This window comes from Rhinopithecus roxellana, chromosome 17 (assembly GCF_007565055.1).
Source record: "Rhinopithecus roxellana isolate Shanxi Qingling chromosome 17, ASM756505v1, whole genome shotgun sequence".
Lineage (NCBI taxonomy): Eukaryota > Metazoa > Chordata > Mammalia > Primates > Cercopithecidae > Rhinopithecus > Rhinopithecus roxellana.
The window spans coordinates 84,749,792-84,768,329 of NC_044565.1; the positions used below are offsets into that span (position 1 = coordinate 84,749,792).

At 42.8% G+C, this 18,538-nt stretch overlaps 1 pseudogene; it reads left to right on the forward strand.

The window, feature by feature from the left end:
- Positions 1–16,840: 16,840 nt before the first annotated feature.
- Positions 16,841–18,125, forward strand: LOC104674541 (annotated as a pseudogene).
- The last annotated feature ends 413 nt before the right edge of the window (positions 18,126–18,538 follow it).

Genomic DNA, 18,538 nt, shown 5'->3' on the forward strand with positions numbered 1-18,538 from the left:
TGAACAGACCATCAAAATAAGAGAGTAACAATAGCCAGCGTCAAGTGCTGCCATGTGCTGGCCTACATATATAACCTGTTTTATCACCAGATTTTCATCATTCCCATTTTATAAACGAGAAAACTTAGGCATGGATGGGAAAGTGCTGGAATTCAAACCAAGGAAGTCTCCAGAGGCACCCTTCTACATGGCCACCTTGCACTCCAATCCCACACTCCTCACTTCTGCATGCACCTTCTGCCACCTCCTTCCAGCAAATCTCCCAGAATTGCACATACTTTTTTCCTTTTATTTGCCCCTGACTGCCATATACCCACCCAGATGGCTATAAAAGGGAACAGTGAGGTTGTGGTATGTGACTGGGTTTGGTGCTGTGGGTACAACACAGCTGCTTGTCTTCTTCACTTTTTTAAAAACTCAAACCTTGGACCGTGGCCAGTGCAAATCATGCCTGACTCAGTAGAGCCAGAAATACAAGAACAAATAGAGTGAAAACCTTTAGATGTAGCTGTAAACCATTTATCAAGAGTGAGAGGAGGAACATGTCAGTTAATAATATCAAGACCTTGAATTCACTTACGTTTTTCCCCAAAGTATTGACAAATGCCATATATAAATATACTTACTCTGCTCTTCAAAAATAGGAGAAGGGAGCCTTGGCTTTCACTTCTGAATGAATGGATTCTAAGACTATTTTAATGTTTATCTGGATAAACTGATAGTCTAATTAAAACTACTATTTACTTGGGTGTACGACTTTCTACTTTCCCAAAATTTCTAACACACATTTCATTTCACCCCCACGAAAATCTCATGAGGCAGATTTTACCACATTTCATAGCTAAGGAAGCTGAAGTTTAGAGATATTTTAAGACAAAAAAACCCCAAGTACTTAAATATGCTTTTTCTACAAGACATGATTCTATAAAACATAATTTTTCTACAAAACAGTTACCTTGATTTGGAAAACTATTAGAGTTTACAGGCCAACACTGAGAGAAACCATTTTTTTGGAACTCTGTTTAAAGAAATGAAACAACCACAAGTCTTCTCAATTTAAGTAGCTTTTAAAACTGCTTAATACAATCACTCCAGTGGGCTTCCTAACCTCACATTTTAGCCCGGTTCACAGTGGGCTTCCTGGTGTTGAAAAGAAACACTGCATCTTAACTTCTGCACAATTGTGACCTGACACTTGACTGGTTATACTATTTCTACTTGCAGCTGCAGATGTCAGGGTTTAAAGTAAAACAAACCACTTGATACACTGAAGAGTTTAAATTCTCCAACTGCTAAAGCTAAGAGCTTATCCACCTAGACCTGGGTCCTACCAATTCTCACAGTTGAAAACATTTGACGAAAAACCCTCTCTTGAGAGGACAAAAAAACAAAAAAACTTCATGATTCAACTATAAAGCTGGGTGGTCACTAAATGCACTGAGGCCTTCCATGACAGTTTCACACCTAGGCAGTGTAGAGTAAAGGAGGAGAGGGAAGGCCTATTTAATTCATAGCTCTTCCTCCCAGCAGAGCCACATCACATGGCAAAAGCTGCATGGACTTTGAAATCTAACATAACTCCCCTGCTTAACAACCTTTCAGCCTCCTCAACTATTAAATATTATAAGAAAAACAACACCCACTGAAGAAGTTATTGGGAGTTACCATCTCCTAGAGCCGCCATAACAAGGTACCACAAACTGGGTGACTTAAACAACAGATTTATTGTCTCACAGTTCTGGAGGCTGAAAGTCTGAGATTCAGTTGTGGATAGGTTGGTTATTCCTGTGGGCTGTTCGAGGAGGCTCTGTTCCGGGTCTCTTTGGTTTGTAAATGTCCGTCTTCATGTTCACATGGTGTTCTTTTTGTGTGTGTGTAATGGAGTCTCACTCTGTCACCCAGGCTGGAGTGCAGTGGTGCGATCTCGGCTCACTGCAACCTCTGCTTCCCAGGTTCAAGTGATTCTCCTGCCTCAGCCTCCCAAGTAGCTGGGACTACAGATGCGTGCCACCATGCCCAGCTAATTCTTGTAGTTTTAGTAGACAGGGGTTTCACCATGTTGGCCAGGCTGGTCTTGAACTCCTGACCTCGTGATCCATCTGCCTCGGCCACTCAAAGTGCTGGGATTACAGACGTGAGCCACTGCGCCCGGCCCACATGGTGTTCTTTCTTTAAGCTCATCTGTATCTAAATCTCCCCTTTTTATAAGGACACCAGTCACACTGGATTAGAGTCCACCCAATGACCTCTTTTTAACTTGACTTAACTCTTAACCTCATGAAGACTCTATCTCCAAATAAAGTCACATTGCAAGGTACTGGGGTGAGGATGTCAACATACGAATTGAGACTGGGAAAATGGGAGACTGAGAGAAACATACTTCAACCCATGAAATCGGGAGATTTGTAAAGCCCCTGACAAAATAGACATTCAAAAATTGGCTCTCTTCTTTCCAGCCTGGCATTGTCATTGCCTGCCATATGACTTTGGGTAAAGTATCTACCTCTCTGAAGCATAAGGTCCATATTTATAAAATGAGGAGGCTGGAATTATGGATTCTAAAGGCCTCCTAACTAATGCTCTCTGCTTCTTCACCCTGTTGATGCCTTTTCTTTTGGAACACATACGTTTTGCATTTTAGAATTATCAGAACAGCCTTCTATCAGAACAGCCTTCTATCAGAACAGGCTGGGTTTTTCTTCTATCTTCCTTCCATGTTTCTATTTTTTTTTTTTTTTTTTTTTTTTTTTTTTTTTTTTTTTTGGACAAGCATCTCTACCAAATAGCTCTGAAAGAATCTTTAATGACATCACAGCATAACTATACTTTATACACATTAAGGGAAAAGATGGACCTCATTAGCTGAGTTGATTCCCTACCTCCCCCATTTCAATTCTTGGGGTAAGAAAAAGCAGTCTTAAGCGTTTTTAGACATGCTTACCAAATCCAAAATATCCAATCCAATCCGGGGAAGCAGGCTAAAATACACTTGACCTTCTCTGGAAGTTGGGTAAGGAAGTATGTAATGTTCCATGGAAAGTAAACCACAAGAAGAATAATACCATTTTAAGATACAAAGGAGACTTAGGGCTCATTTGTGATCCTTATTTTTCAAAAGAGGATTTTAGAGTCCAAAGGAATGCAGTTTTTTGACTGATCAGTCAATGAATCCAGCAGAGTCAGAAGTGATACCCAGTAATATAGTGATCTCACTTTGATTTAAAAGGGGAAAGTGTACCCTGTCCCGTGGTGATTTTTACTGTAATAGAAACAGCATCAGACATGATCTCTAGAACTGTAATTGTGCCAATGTGATTGTGGGATTATAGGTGACATTGGGCACATTGCTACATTTTTTTGCATCTCATTTTCCATGTAGCCAAAGAGGTTATAATAATACTGACCTCCTCTTGGGACTATTAGAGGAATCAAAAGTATAATAAAATGTGTCAAAGAACTTTCAAAGCATAAAGCCTTTTACAAATATAAAATACTTTCTTTATTAGCTATGCACATACCTACCTTTTGCCAGTTAAATGAGGTCAGGCTGGCTCCCCACGGGCTTCTGCCCCACTTTAAATGGAAATTAAAACATACCCTGCCGGTGGGTTCACACTCCAATCACCTACACCGGCTTCTTTTGAACATCATTAAGCAGAAAACCTGAAATGTATCATTCTTTCTTTTGAACCTCCTGCTCATCACCTGACCATCAAGAATAGCACCTCAGGAAAAAAAAGTTTTAAAATGTGAACAAAATCTTCCAAAACCCAAGGTAATTTTAACAGAAGCCAGGGAATACTTGATATATATACCCTCTCCTCTATCTTGAAACTTAAATGGCAAGTGCCCATCTGCGCATGCTGAAAAGAAGACTTTGCTTTGAAATATTCCCCAGGGACTACTAATGTGTTCCTACAAAACAAGGCCAGAACACGCCATGATTTGAAAACATTTACAGCTGGCTTTGAGGAGGGCAATTCTTCTTGTTGAGACAACAGTGGTGTAGTAGAAAAAGCAGGGGCCTGGGAGCTAATTATCTTAGTGCTAGGCCTTGACTTTGCCATTTTCTCAGACCACTTACTTATTTTGAGCCCCCTGAAGTCATGTAATGTAGCCCTGCCACAATATCATCGCAAGGATTACACTGCATACACCCAAACTCAGCAAAGGATTAAATTGCACACACCTGAACTCAGTGGAATTCAGACATTCACTGATTTAGATTTAGATTGGACCTAAGCAGTCTTGAGTTTTTAAAAGAACCGCAGACAATTCTCATGCAGATTAAAAAAAAAAAAAAAAAAAAAATCACTGCCAAAGAAACTGGCTATGCCTCATCAGCCTCAGATGGCGAGGAATGGGAGGGAGCCAGGGAACAGAGACCAAGTCCCAGCAGCCTACCAGCATCCCAGCTCGCTGTCTCCTCAGGCTCTCTCAAGCCCCTCAATTCTAGAGAGGGCCACCTTTACACACACAGCTTTCTCTTCACTCTGGGTAACCACTCAGCACCATGCATATCTTGGCTCTTGTCCACTTAGAATTGACTAGCAGATGTTAAAACTCAAGCGGCATCAAACACTTCCTTTAGCACAATAGTATTCTCCCTGCCAAGCTTTCTTATCCTCCCTTACAACCCTTAGGTTCCCAAGATAACATGAAAAAGAACCCCCATTCACAGGCCTGACTTTGGACTATTTATCTTCATGCAAACACACCCAGAACTTTCCCAACTCCAAGTCTTCCCAGCCAGTTCTCTCTACCAGCAAGCCTTTACCATCCATCAAAACCCTACCTGTCCTTGAAGGTCCAGATTAAATGAAGCCTTCTAAGAAGGGCTTTCCTCCCAATGGAAAAAGTCTTCCCTCCTTTCTTTCACTTGACCTTAAGACTGGGGACTACCTTTTTTAATCTTTGTGCCTTTGGGGCAACTAGCACAGTGATATGCACATGAGAGTTGCTTAATAAAGATTTGCTCAGTTTGCAAATTATGAGACATATTAAAACAAGAAAAGTCTCATTGCAATGGGAGGCAGCTATAGAGGAAGACAGAAAAAAAGCGAAATAAGAAAAAAAGAGGGTGCCACCCCCATTCTCCCAGTTATAGTCAGCGATTATCTCAATTACCTCTAGTAGATTATGTACAATGACGATTCACTCATTTCAAAACCTAAAATTTCATCTCCAAGTCATATTGACTAAATTAAGCCACATGAGGCATAAAAATAACCTGTGTACAAAGCTTATTTTTTTGTTTTGTGTATAAAGCTCATTGTCCAACTCCATGCAACCTGATATTAAGCAGGAGTTTAACCATCAGATGATGTTTATGAGTCAACATGTCTAAGTCAACACTGTAAATGTGCACAATTTTTAATCCATGTTTACCTAATTCTCATGGTCACACTGATAGTTACATACTAAGTACATCAGGACCCCAGGAAATAGCCCATGGTTGTGCTGGACCCCTACTAAGGATGGCATCAGTTTCAAGAGGACAATAGGGATGGCACCAGTTTCAAGAGGACGAATAGGAGACCCAGAGCCGGCAAACAAGGCATAGGATTTACTGAGGGAAACTTACATATGGGAACAGCCCAGAGGTGGTAGGCTGGACAGGAGAACTGCCACTCTGCAGAAAACATGCCAATTTTATAGCATTTTTACTTAACACCCTCCCCTAACAATCTCCACCTGGCAATTTTCATTTACCCAAAAAACAAAAGGCCTCAATCCCCTATACAGCCCACATTCCACAGGACTGCCCAAAGGCTTAGGCATTCCTCATCAATAAAGAATGACCTTCTGGGTTGGCCACTCCTGGATTCCTTAGCTCAGAACTCTAAACACACATTCCAGTGTGTCTGCCATACAGGGTCATTCTCAGCGTAGGCTTAAGTTATACACTGAATTGGCGTAGGCCATGACCTTAAGTTAAACCATTGCTGTCAGGGGCATCTACCATACATCCACCTCAAACTGAACTGCCAAGTGAAAAAGGTCAATCCATTCATTAATTCAGCAAATCTGCATTTAGCACCTACCATGTACCAGCATAATCATGAATCATTGCGGGAGTGGGGCCGCCATCTAAGAGAAGCATCCTGATCACGACCAAGGTGTTCAAGGTCATGGCCTACGTCAATTCAGTACATACAACCATGAAGTCCTTAGGTAAGTATCCACCAACATTTTTCAGATATATGAGGCTTACTTTCTGTTTCAAGCATATGATGGAAGCAAGTCTCTGGATAAATTTGGCCACACACATACTAACATTTATCATCAAGTAATCACAAACTCTTCCTCACAGTCTGCTCTATCTGCTCACTGACATTCCATGGGTTCATCATTTTAGGTAATCCACTGTGGCTTGAGTCACCTGTTGTGAATGAAACACTTATCTGCAGGGGTTGACAAACTTCTACCAATGGACAAAAGACCAGCCCTGCCTGTACCTATTGTCCATGGCTGCTTTCATGGGACAGGGTAGAATTGAGTAATTGGAAAAGAGACCATTTGACTGGCAAAGCATAAAATATTAACTATCCTGTCCCTTATAGAAAAAGACTGCGATCTCGTACTTTCCAGTAAAAGAAGGGACTGGGAATGAACATTTGGTTGCCCAACCAGCAATGCTTGCTATACAGATCACATAGTCATGCCAACTTGTCTCAATCACATTTATTATTACTGTTAAAAACTACAACTATAAACATAATAAGGCAATGGAAATAATCCCTGATCACTACACAGCATTGTTTTACTTTAAAAATTTTTTTTTTCCACATTTACAAAAATCTGCTTTCTTTCCTTACTGCAATCTTTTGAGGCTGGTGTTCTCTGATAGATGAGGAAACTGAGTACAGGAGTGGCTGAGTGACTTGCCTAAAGTTGTGAAGTTGGTTAGTAGCAGAGTTGGAATGACCTGATTCTAATAACTTCTCCTATGTGGCCGGGGCATGAGTAAGTCATGACAAAGCTCCCAGCCCAGACCTCTTTCTATTGGACCACAAGGCTTTGTGTCCAAATGCTAAAATGGTTACTCTTCCAAGTCCTGGGGCCTTGGCATCTTGACAGATGAGTTAGAATGTGTGATCTGGGTGCAGCATGTCCTTCAGGCTTCCCACACTGTCTCTGGTCACAGGTGATGAGGCATCAGATAATGAGATCTCCCTAGAGGGCTCGCTAGATTGTTAAACCTTATTTGTAAAAGTGTAGAGTATCTTTAAAGAATTTTAACTGATTCATACTTCTTTAATAACACTAATGTCACCAAAAAGTGCCCCTTACAAATATCAATTAAGCTAATAAACAAGTCACTAATTTCACCTGTTATACCTCATGACTAACATCTATTATTCTAGTCAGCAAATCCTCTAGGGTTGATCAAAAATAAGTATAGCAGAAGTCCCCAGTAGTTCCATCTGGAGTATGGCTTTTTCTGATTAATTGTTAACTGGACACTCCTGGAGCATGAATTTCTGATTAGGGCCACTGGTTTCCCCAAACATGCAGCTTAAACTAACTCACACACATTCTTACTGTTATCCAATCTACACTGAAGTATGTAAAGTGAATTACAGACACTAACACATTGACATCAACATTGATAGTAAAATATGATATAATATTCTCAAATCACCAGGACTTGGTTCTAGCCACATTTGTAATTCCTCCACGTGCAGGCATTTTACTGAATCACAGCTTCAAGTACCTTCTGATAGCTTCTATTAGTTCTCCAAAATTCAGTCCCACTTACTGAAAATGTAACTAACGCACAACATTCCTAATTATAAAGCAGAGCTGACCATGGAAAATGCATTGGACTCTTTTGCTACTGTGGTTTTAAACAAATTTACACTTCAGGCCAGGCATGGCGGTTCACACCTGGAATCCCAGCACTTTGGGAGGCTGAGGAAGGTGGATCACTTGAGGCCATGAGTTCAAGACTAGCCTGGCCAAAATGGTAAAACCCTGTCTCTACTAAAAATAAAAAAACTAGCCAGGCATGGTAGCATGTGCCTATAGTCCCAGCTACTTGGGAGGCTGAGGCACAAGAAGCTTGAACCTGGGAGGTGGACGTTGCAGTGAGCCAAGATCACGCCACTGCACTCCAGCCTGGGTGACAGAATGAGGCTCTGTCTCAAAAATAAATATACTTCAATCCCCCATGAATGATAAAGGAATTTGCCTCATGTATTAAGTCCTGAACCACAAACAGGAATATGCCTCTTTATTACATTTCGACCAGGGAATATTTAGGGCAAGTATAAGTACTTGTCTTTGCAAATAGGCCAGTAGGTTTTCCAAAGGGCAGAAAAAAAAATCTGCAATAATAAAAACAAAATAAAGAAGTTAATTCTTAAATATCACTGTTAAGAAACATTGAATTAAAATAAGAAGGTTCATATTCTAAGTCTCACTTTCTTATCTCGGGATTTTATTCATTTCACTTTTCCCATTCAGCATGAACTAAATATGTGTTTTTTTAAAAATTCCAGAAACAATATTCCCAGTCATTTCTAATTAGAAGCCTCTAAAGTAAAAGGAAAACAGTGGAAAAAGTCTCTTCCCCATTTCAGCAAGCCACTGCTCACTGAGACTCCCCTGTGGTGAGACTGGGTAATTAGAAAGGAAAGAGGTTTAACTGACTCACAGTTCCACAGGCTTAACAAGAAGCATGGCCAGGAACACCTCAGGAAACTTACAATCATGGCAGAACAGGAAGCAGGCACCTTCTTCACAAGGCGGCAGGAAAGAGAATAAATGTGAACACAGGAAAAACTGCTACTTTTAAAGCCATCAGATCTCATGAGACTCACTATCACGAGAATAGCATGGGGGAAACCGCCCCCATAATCCAATCACTTTCCGCCCTCAACTCAGGGGGATTACAACATGAGATGACATTTATGTGAGGACACAGAGCCAAACCATATCCCCAACGATCCTAAAATGTGTTGCTCTAAAGAATATCCCCATACCCAAGAAGCCATGTTCCCACCTTACTCCCAACACAGGTAGTAAATGTTTGCTTCATTCATTAGGATCAATTTCTTGTAATACAGCACTTCTAATTGAAAATACTAGGGAGATAATTTTTTAACTAGAATTTTCCATGTTTTCCATCGGCCAGTAAGGAAGACATGCTGCAGTAGTCAAAGCATTATTTCAAAATAGAATGATAGTCACATATAAATAGAAGAGAAATAACAAAGCCAAGTGTCAATCACTTTCCCAGCTCTAAATTTGCACTTAATACTGCACGGAATTCCACTTTGTTCCTTTTGCTGACAGTAAAACTGAAATCCACAGACAGAACACAAACAGAGGGAGTCCTAGGCATTATTTCTGCAGCCACATCTCAGCAGACTTCCAGTTGAGAGATGCTTTCAAAATGCCCTTGAAGGAGAGACCTCCTCTGGAGATCAGAGGTTTTTGTTTGTTTTCCTCAGGCTACCCCACTGCCTCAGGCATGCACCTAATGGTCTCTTAAGTGATCATTAGGAGCCTGGTTAAAATCTTCTAACACTTTTAGCAATTAGTCATTAATTCGACTTGCCACTTCAGACCCTTCTTAATTGCTACTCCTGAGAGAGGAGCTCTGTGGGGACAAGTGAGGGAAGCAAGTGACTTCCTGCAGCGGGTCATTCAGTAGAAAACATGGCATCCTGTTTTCCTGTGGCTGCATCTCCAGTACTCTTACCTTAGTCCAAGTCATCCTACCCCGGCCACACAAGCCATGCCTACACAATAAGAAACTTGCTTTAACAAATACTCTGGAGCCTGTCCTTGGGTTTGTTGTTGTTATCGTTGTTACATTATAACAACAAGAGCATTTAGAGTACTATACAGTTTAGAAAGAACTTCATACATATGATCTCGTATAATTTCAACATCATTTTACAGATGAGTAAACTGGAACTCAAGATGGTGAAGAGACAGACCCAAACCCACAAAACTTGTAAGTTGCCAGCATGCACCCAGCCAGCTCCACAGCCCCAGGCTGGCCAGCTTCAAGGCCAGTGCTCTGTTCACCTCATTGCACTGCTTCCCAGCAAAAAGGCCCCCTGCTGAGTACAGTCAGCTGTCTCCAGATTTTGAGCATCTCTAGAGACACGGTCCAGATACACTGATCTCCCACTTCTCTATAGATTGATAGCCTGCAATTATGGGACTGCACCAATGTTCTTCATAAGTAAAACAAAGAGTTCATTTTTGTTTAGCTAGAAATCTTGATGGACTCTCACAAACAAAGGATGCCCAGGGAGCATGCTCTGGCTAAGCTGAAAGGAACTGAGGAAGGAGAAGAGAAGAGAGGTAGGATTCAGTATCCAAACACGTAATACGAAACGAGCCCCAGAGAGAAGAGCTGAGAGAAAGATAGTTCAGCCTCGGTGCAGCAGAGGATAAATAAATGCTATGTGGGTGAGAATGGCTTAGAGATTTAAAGAACAGATATTAATCAGTTTTAAGTAGTTTGCTTTTCTGTGATGGGGATAGTAGTTTTCTATCCCCAGAACCAGACTAGGGTGAGATAAGAGTGGTGCCTAGGAGCTGAGCACGGTGGCTCATGCCTGTAATCCTGGCACTTTGGGAGGCCGAGACAGGTGGACCACTTGAGGTCAGGAGTTAGAGACCAGCGGAGCCAATATGGCAAAACCCTGTCTCTACTAAAAATATAAAAATTATCCGGGCATGATGGTGGGTGTCTATAATCCCAGCTACTTGGGAGGCTGAGGCATGAGAATTGCTTCAACTCGGTAGATGGAGGTTGCAGTGAGCCGAGATCTTGCCACTGCACCCAGCATGGGCAACAAGAGCAAAACTCTGTCTCAAAACAAAAAAAAAAATGGTACCTAGGCTGCAAAATTTTAGGAGGTGCTCACTCTTAAGGTTGTACGGTACTTGCCTCACCCCGGACCTAGCCAGGTCATCCCCTGCAGGGCCCCAAAGCTTAGGTAAAGTCTGAAATACACACAGCCCTGTGGAGGCAATATCTTGAGAGCATGAAAGAATAGAGCACTAACCAGCACCAAATGATAAGATTTATAAGAGGATTATATACTGTTTGGTATATATATTTTTTGGCGATGTGAATCATAAACTGAAATAATTAAACAAAGAGAGAAAAGCCAGAACAAAAAAAAAATCACTGGGAAAATATACGCCCCTTCCCCAGGAATTCCCAGAGATGTGAAGTGGGACACTAGGTGTCCCACTACTTGTAGACTGGGGATTACAGACAAACGTAACAGGTTGAGTCTGGTCACCTGGAGAATATCAGGACACCTGGAGAATATCAGGACAGCTAGAGAATCTCAGCAACTGGGCCACAGTTTTATGTGTGGCTTCGTGACACTGTTGTTGTTGTTTGCTCACAAATGAATACCTCCTTTCTATTTAGCAAGTTTCCTAAATGCCTTATTACATGTATGGAGCAATAAAGTTGTTTTTGTCTCTCAGCCTACAGCATCTATCCATTTTTAAGGAGAGGTGATGGAGGAAGAATTCTAATAATGGGGAAAGGACCTCAGCAGAGGGCTTGTCCTTCTCCAGCACCTTACTGTCTTTACTCACCTATGACCAGAGGCCGTGTGGGAAGCCTGAAGGACATGCTGCACCCAGATCACACATTCTAACTCATCCCTCAAGATGCCAAGGCCCCAGGACTTGGAAGAGTAACCATTTTAGCATTTGGACAAAAAGCTTTGTGGTCCAATGGAAAGAGGTCTGGGCTGAGAGCTTTGTCATGACTTACTCATGCCCCGGCCACACAGGAGCAGTTATTAGAATCAGGTCATTCCAGCTCTGCTACTAACCGACTTCACAACTTTAGGCAAATCACTCAGCCACTCCTGTACTCAGTTTCCTCATCTATCAGAGAACACCAGCCTCAAAAGATTGCAGTAAAGAAAGAAAGCAGATTTTTGTAAATGTGAAAAAAAAAATCTTTTAAAAGTAAAACAATGCTGTGATAATGATCAGGGATTATTTCCATTGCCTTATTATGTTTATGGTTGCAATTTTTAACAATAATAGTAAATGCTATGACTGAGACAAGGTGGCATGATTAGGTGACCTACATAGCAAGCACTGCTGGTTGGCCAACCAGACGTCCATTCCCAGATTCTTTCTTCTTCCTTGTCTGGCTTCATTATAGAGAATGGAAAAGCTATAGTCTCACTTTCCTAAACACACAGACAGCTAGGGGTAACCACACACAGTTCTGACCAATAAGTAAGAAAGAGTCTTCTGTAGCATTTCTGATCACGTTTATTATTTGCTAATGAAAAAAAAAAAATCAGTGTAGATGGCATCCTCTCTTTTTCCTGCACTGAAGGGACATGATGCTTAGAGCATGGGAGTCCTCTAATAACCTTAAGTTAAAGGCCAAGTAAGTTAGTTCTCATTGAACTACTGAATCAACACCTTCAGTTCCGTCTCCAGACTGGTTCTCATATAAGAAAACAAACCCCTATGTTCAACTTTTGTTAGTTACCTGCAGCTAAAAGCATTCCCGACTAATATAACAATATCCTATCCATTTTATGGCCCTTTGTCTTCTCATTTAGATTTCTCTCCTAGTGATCTTTATAAAGAGTTTGACGCACTTTGGGAGGCCAAGACGGGCGGATCACGAGGTCAGGAGATCAAGACCAACTGGGCTAACGTGGTGAAACTCCGTCTCTACCAAAAATACAAAACATTAGCCAGGCGTGGTGGCAGGCGCCTGTAGTCCCAGCTACTTAGGAGGCTGAGGCAGGAGAATGGCGTAAACCCAGAAGGCGGAGCTTGCAGTGAGCTGAGATCACGCCACTGCACTCCAGCCTGGGAGACAGAGGGAGACTCTGTCTCAAAAAAAATAAATAAATAAATAAAGAGTTTAACTCAAAGAGTAAGGAGGAAATTTTTTCCTCCAAAGGCCCAAAGCGATAAAGAAACGACCAAGAAAAATGGGTAAATTCCCTCCACAAAGTAAGTTCGAATATCACTATAATATCAGGCCACTGGATCTCCCCATGTTCATACATTTGTCTTGCCAAGAGACCTAGCCTATAAAGAAGCCTTCACTACCTACCCTACAGGGTTCTAAAGATCAAAAGACATAATGGTTGTTACAGCTCTGTATAGACTCTAAAATGCCTCATAAAGGCTGGAGTTCCTCAGGAGCCTATGCTTGGTGCTGTTCTCATCCTACCAGATCTGTTTCTATTTATACCTCTGTGCTGCTGACTCTCATCACTGTTTTCATCCCCTATGTCACCAAAGAGTTCTTGGTCTTTATTTCTAGCTACTTCCTGAACATCTTCACCTGGATCTTTAAAAGCACTTAAAACTCAGCATGTCCAAAACTGAATTAATTTCTGTTCTCCACAAAGCCATTTCTCTGCCTGTTTCCCTGGTTCCCAGTAATAGACGTCACCATACACCTACTTTCCACAGGTAGAAAATTGAGTCATCTTCAACTCCTCTTTTTCCCTTCTAAGTTCCAACTCAGAAATAATTCTGTCTTTCTTGCCTTTCATCACATGATCATCACATCCCATCAGCTTTTTTTTTTTTTTTTTTTTTTTGCTTTTCTCTCTCTCTTTTTGAGAGAGAGTTTTGTTCTGTTACTGAGGCTGGAGTGCAGTGGAGTGATCACAGCTCACTGAAGACTTGACCTCCCAAGTTCAAGCCATGCTCCCACCTCAGCCTCCAGAGTATCTGGGACCACAGGAGCATGGCACCACACCCGGCTAATTTTTGTATTTTTTGTAGAGCTGGCAGCCTCATTATGTTGCCCAAGCTGGTCTCAAAGTACTAGGCTCAAGCAATCTGCCCGCCTCAGCTTCCCAAAATGCTGGGATTACAGGCATGGGCCACTGTGCCTGGCCTTCATCAACTTTTTAAAATCTAAACAATAGATAATAATGTTTCCTGACAGTTCTCTCTGCCACCACTTTTTCTGACTCCAGTCTTGATAGGATCCTCCCAAAAGAAAACTTGGATGGCATCATTGTGTCAGTTAGAAGCTTCGTGATTTCCACATAGCTACTGACAGGAGTCAGACATCTCAGAGTGTCTGACTTAGAGTGGCCCAAAAGCTTCTTCTGAGTCCAACTCCACCCTATCTCCTCGGGCTCATTCTTGGACCTTCCCCTTCCTAATCTCAACCTTCTCTCCCTGGATCCTTATATCTAATGGGCACTTGATGATTTTTCCTTTTTCCCATTTCTTGCCTTTATTCCTTCCTTTTTGTTCTCTCATCATTATCCCAGTCCAGCCTTTAGTATATTACATCTGGACTATTCCAAGAGCCTCCTAACAGGGGCTTCCCGTCTTTCTTTAGTCCACACTATACTGTCCAACCAAATTAAATTACTTGAAAAACCCCAGCCAGGTTTCAGTGATTCACACCTGTAATTGTAGCACTTTAGGAGGCCAAGGTGGGCAGATCACTGGAGCCCAGGACTTTGAGACTATCCTGGGCAACATGGTGAAATCCCATCTCTACAAAAAAGTAGCTGGGCATGGTGGCATGCACCTGTAGTCCTTGCTACTTGGAAGGCTGAGGCTAGAGGATCACTTGAGCCTAGGAGTTTGAGGCTGCAGTGAGCTGTGATCACACCACTGCACTCCAGCCTGAGCTACAGGGCAAGACTCTGTCTCAAAAAAAAAAAAGGCAAACAGCATTTATTCTTGAAAAGAGACTTTAAAAAGAGAAAAAAATATTTTCCTACAGAGGTCCCCATTAGTAACAAATACAGTTCGCTTCTCATCCCAGCTTTCATGACCTTCATAGACATGCTGCTTCTTCATATTTGAGCTGCATCTTTCACTGACTTCCATGGGCACCCTTCACTCCTAACAACCAATTACTCTGCACTCCATGAACACCACTAGGCCCTTCCATTCCATGTCTTTCTCTGTTCCCCACACTTGGAACGCTGTCTTGCCCTATCTGCCCAGACTATGGTCTTCACTTTCCTGCCACCTGTATCCACAGGCAACTTTCCATTGGGCCTCAAGCCAGAAATGAGCTCTTTCTTGTTCCTGTAAAGTCTCATAGCTCTTTACATTGCACTTTAGGGATTTATCATCACTTGCCTTACCTTGTAGTCATCTGGATTCTAAAGTCATGTTTTTTTACATGTTTATCTTTGCATATAACACAGTACCTCCTGTATTATGGATGCAAAATTGTTAGATAAATTGTTAAACAAACACTTGCTGGGCGAAATACACTTATAAACTTATATTTTGAATATATTTAAAATATACTTATATTTTGAGATCACTTCCACATCTGTTACCACAGCACAACAATTACCGGAAGGAGGCAGAACAGATATATTATTATCTCTGTAAAACTGGGGCCAGAAAGGTCAAGGAACTTTCCTTACATCACCCTGGAAGTGCAGGTAGATGAGCAAACTCACGTCCTGCTTTTGGTGCTTCACTGGGGCTTTTTCTGCTCAACTCAACTCTCTTGGTTCTAAGCCTATACTGGGCCTTTTCTGGTCCCAAAGCAATTTGCATCACCCTCATTTTCCACTTCGCCTTGCAGTCCCCGACTCCTGGTGGTTTCAAAACACAGCCTCCTGCCAATCTCTCCCCACCCTCTGTGACATCTGTCTCAGGGACACAGTGAGAAGCAAGGAGCTAATGTTCAGGCAATGTGCTGCCCTCCTGTGATGAAAGGTGCAATCTCCATCACTACCTGGGACACAACGTCCCTGCGTCTGTTTTGAAGCAGAACTGTGCCTTTGCAGCTGCTTCCCATGAACAGCAAAGCCATTATTCCGGCCCACTGTTCTCTTTGTTTGACACTCTCTTAAATATGCCATTTTCTCATTTTCATTAATAATGCTTTTATAACACCTGATCAGCCTCACTGTCTGCTCTAGGTTAAGGCCTATTATTCCATTAGAGTTTGACATTTGAAATGCAATGAGGCATTCATGCACAGGTAGAGCTAATGGGGAAAATGGCTTGAGTCAGGGCTTTATGTACCATGCAGTTTGGAAAATGAGAGAGGTCAACAAGAAACAGAAGCCTGCTTTTATACCAGCCACAGAGTTCTGGGTCCAGGACACACCGGGTCCCCTGTGATAGGTTCAGGACACAGATGTGACCTTTTCTGCCACCTGAGGGTATCAGGCAGGCACATCTCCTAGATTGTGTGTCTAGAAGAACCTGGAGCAGGTGAAAGAAAATTAGGCAATAGACCTGATGACAAGTCAGTGAGCCTAGAGAAATTTAATTGAACGTGTCTGCCTTTCCCGACTCCTATTCTCCAGTGTTCAGGGCAGCCAGTTATTATGGGGACCTCAGAGGATATTTACTGGCCTCTGGTGCTGCCACGTGCTTGCCTTTGTTAAATGAGTGAGTTGAATGTAATACTCAAGACTAGAGGGGCCACAGAAGTAGAGAAATTCAGCCAGTGTACGTCCCAGTTTTCCTTCCTAAACCCATCAAGTGAAAATAACTGTTTACATTTTGCCTACTTGTTTATTCATCATTTACTCAACAAACACTTATTGAAGGCTTTCGACGTAGGTGCTGGGTATATCCCTGCCCTCACAGAGTTTACAGCACTTACAGTTTCCCCACTTTTACTTTCATTCTGACTATAACTCTTCCATGTAAGAAGGGGAAACGCCATCTTCAGTTCTGAGATGCAGAGTGAATGAAATCTCAGTGGGCATGAAAATGTATGCCTGCAGAGATGAAGACGAGGCGGTGGCAGTGGTGGAAGAAGAGGCGGCGGCGGCGGGGGTAGGGAGCCTGGAAACGCGAGCGGGGATGGTAGGTGGTTTGGACCCGCCGGGCCACCGTCGTTTCCAGGAACGGTTTGACTGGAGGAACCTCTGGAGCAGCTGCTTTGGGACAAACTCTTCTGAAAGGCGGGCAACCTAGAAAGCCAGTTGATGCCACTTGCTATTGGAGTTGTGGGTTGGCTGGCTCCTCTGGCTGATGGCATGTTGAGGTACATGGGCCAGTGGCAGCGAGGGCATCCGATCCAGAGGGGGCCACTCTAGAGGCCGGGCCACCAGCACCATGGGCCAGTGTGTCACCAAGTGTAAGAATCCCTCATCGACCTTGGGCAGCAAGAATGGAGACTGTGACCCCAGCAACAAGTCACACAGCAGGCGGGATGCAGGCCACCGTGAGGAGCAGGTACCACCCTGTGGCAAGCCAGGTGGAAATATCCTTGTCAAAGGGACCAAGAAGGCCGAGGCTGCCACTGAGGCCTGCCAGCTGCCGACATCCTCGGGAGATGCTGGGAGGGAGTCCAAGTCCAATGCCGAGGAGTCTTCCTTGCAGAGGTTGGAAGAACTGTTCAGGCGCTACAAGGATGAGCGGGAAGATGCAATTTTGGAGGAAGGCATGGAGCGCTTTTGCAATGACCTATGTGTCGACCCCACAGAATTTCGAGTGCTGCTCTTGGCTTGGAAGTTCCAGGCTGCAACCATGTGCAAATTCACCAGGAAGGAGTTTTTTGATGGCTGCAAAGCAGTAAGTCCAGACAGCACTGACGGAATCTGTGCATGGTTCCCTAGCCTCTTAACAGAAGCCAAACAAAAGGATAAATTCAAGGATCTCTACCGGTTTACATTTCAGTTTGGCCTGGACTCTGAAGAAGGGCAGCGGTCACTGCATCGGGAAATAGCCATTGCCCTGTGGAAACTAGTCTTTACCCAGAACAATCCGCCGGTATTGGACCAATGGCTAAACTTCCTAACAGAGAACCCCTCGGGGATCAAGGGCATCTCCCGGGACACTTGGAACATGTTCCTTAACTTCACTCAGGTGATTGGCCCTGACCTCAGCAACTACAGTGAAGATGAGGCCTGGCCAAGTCTCTTTGACACCTTTGTGGAGTGGGAAATGGAGCGAAGGAAAAGAGAAGGGGAAGGGAGAGGTGCACTCAGCTCAGGGCCCGAGGGCTTGTGTCCCGAGGAGCAGACTTAATGGCTCTGTCCCAGGAGCAGCAGCAAGGATCTGCCAGCTGCCCTGCAGCCAACAGAGGAATTGGACCATTTTGGAAATTACTGAAGATCCGGATATTTTCTACTTTACACCTTTCTCTGCCTTGTATCTGAAAGGGCTCTAAAATGCTGTATCATGTTTTAGGCACTTTCTTCATTTTTTTGGTTATTTTGGTTATTTACTTTTGGGGGGGATCTCCCAGAATATTTGAACCTGGTTACATGTTGTGTATCTTTTTTTGAAGCCTTCAGATAGAATAAGCCTGCCATTTCTTGCACAAATTAGGTTTTTTTTGTTTGTTTTTTGTTTGTTTTTTCCAGTAGGAGAGGGCATAGAGCAGGGAGGGGGATGGGACTGTTAGGTTGAATTAACATTACAAAATGATGCAGTGCCAGATCTCAGTTTTGCATATTGTTTTTCAGGGCAGGTCTGTACTGTGTGTAGTGCTGTTTACATGGTTGAATTTAGGTTGTAATAATTATTTTTAAAGATTTACACAGATTTGAATAGCAGTGTTAACTGTTAACCACATTGCATTAATTCCCAGGCGATTTAG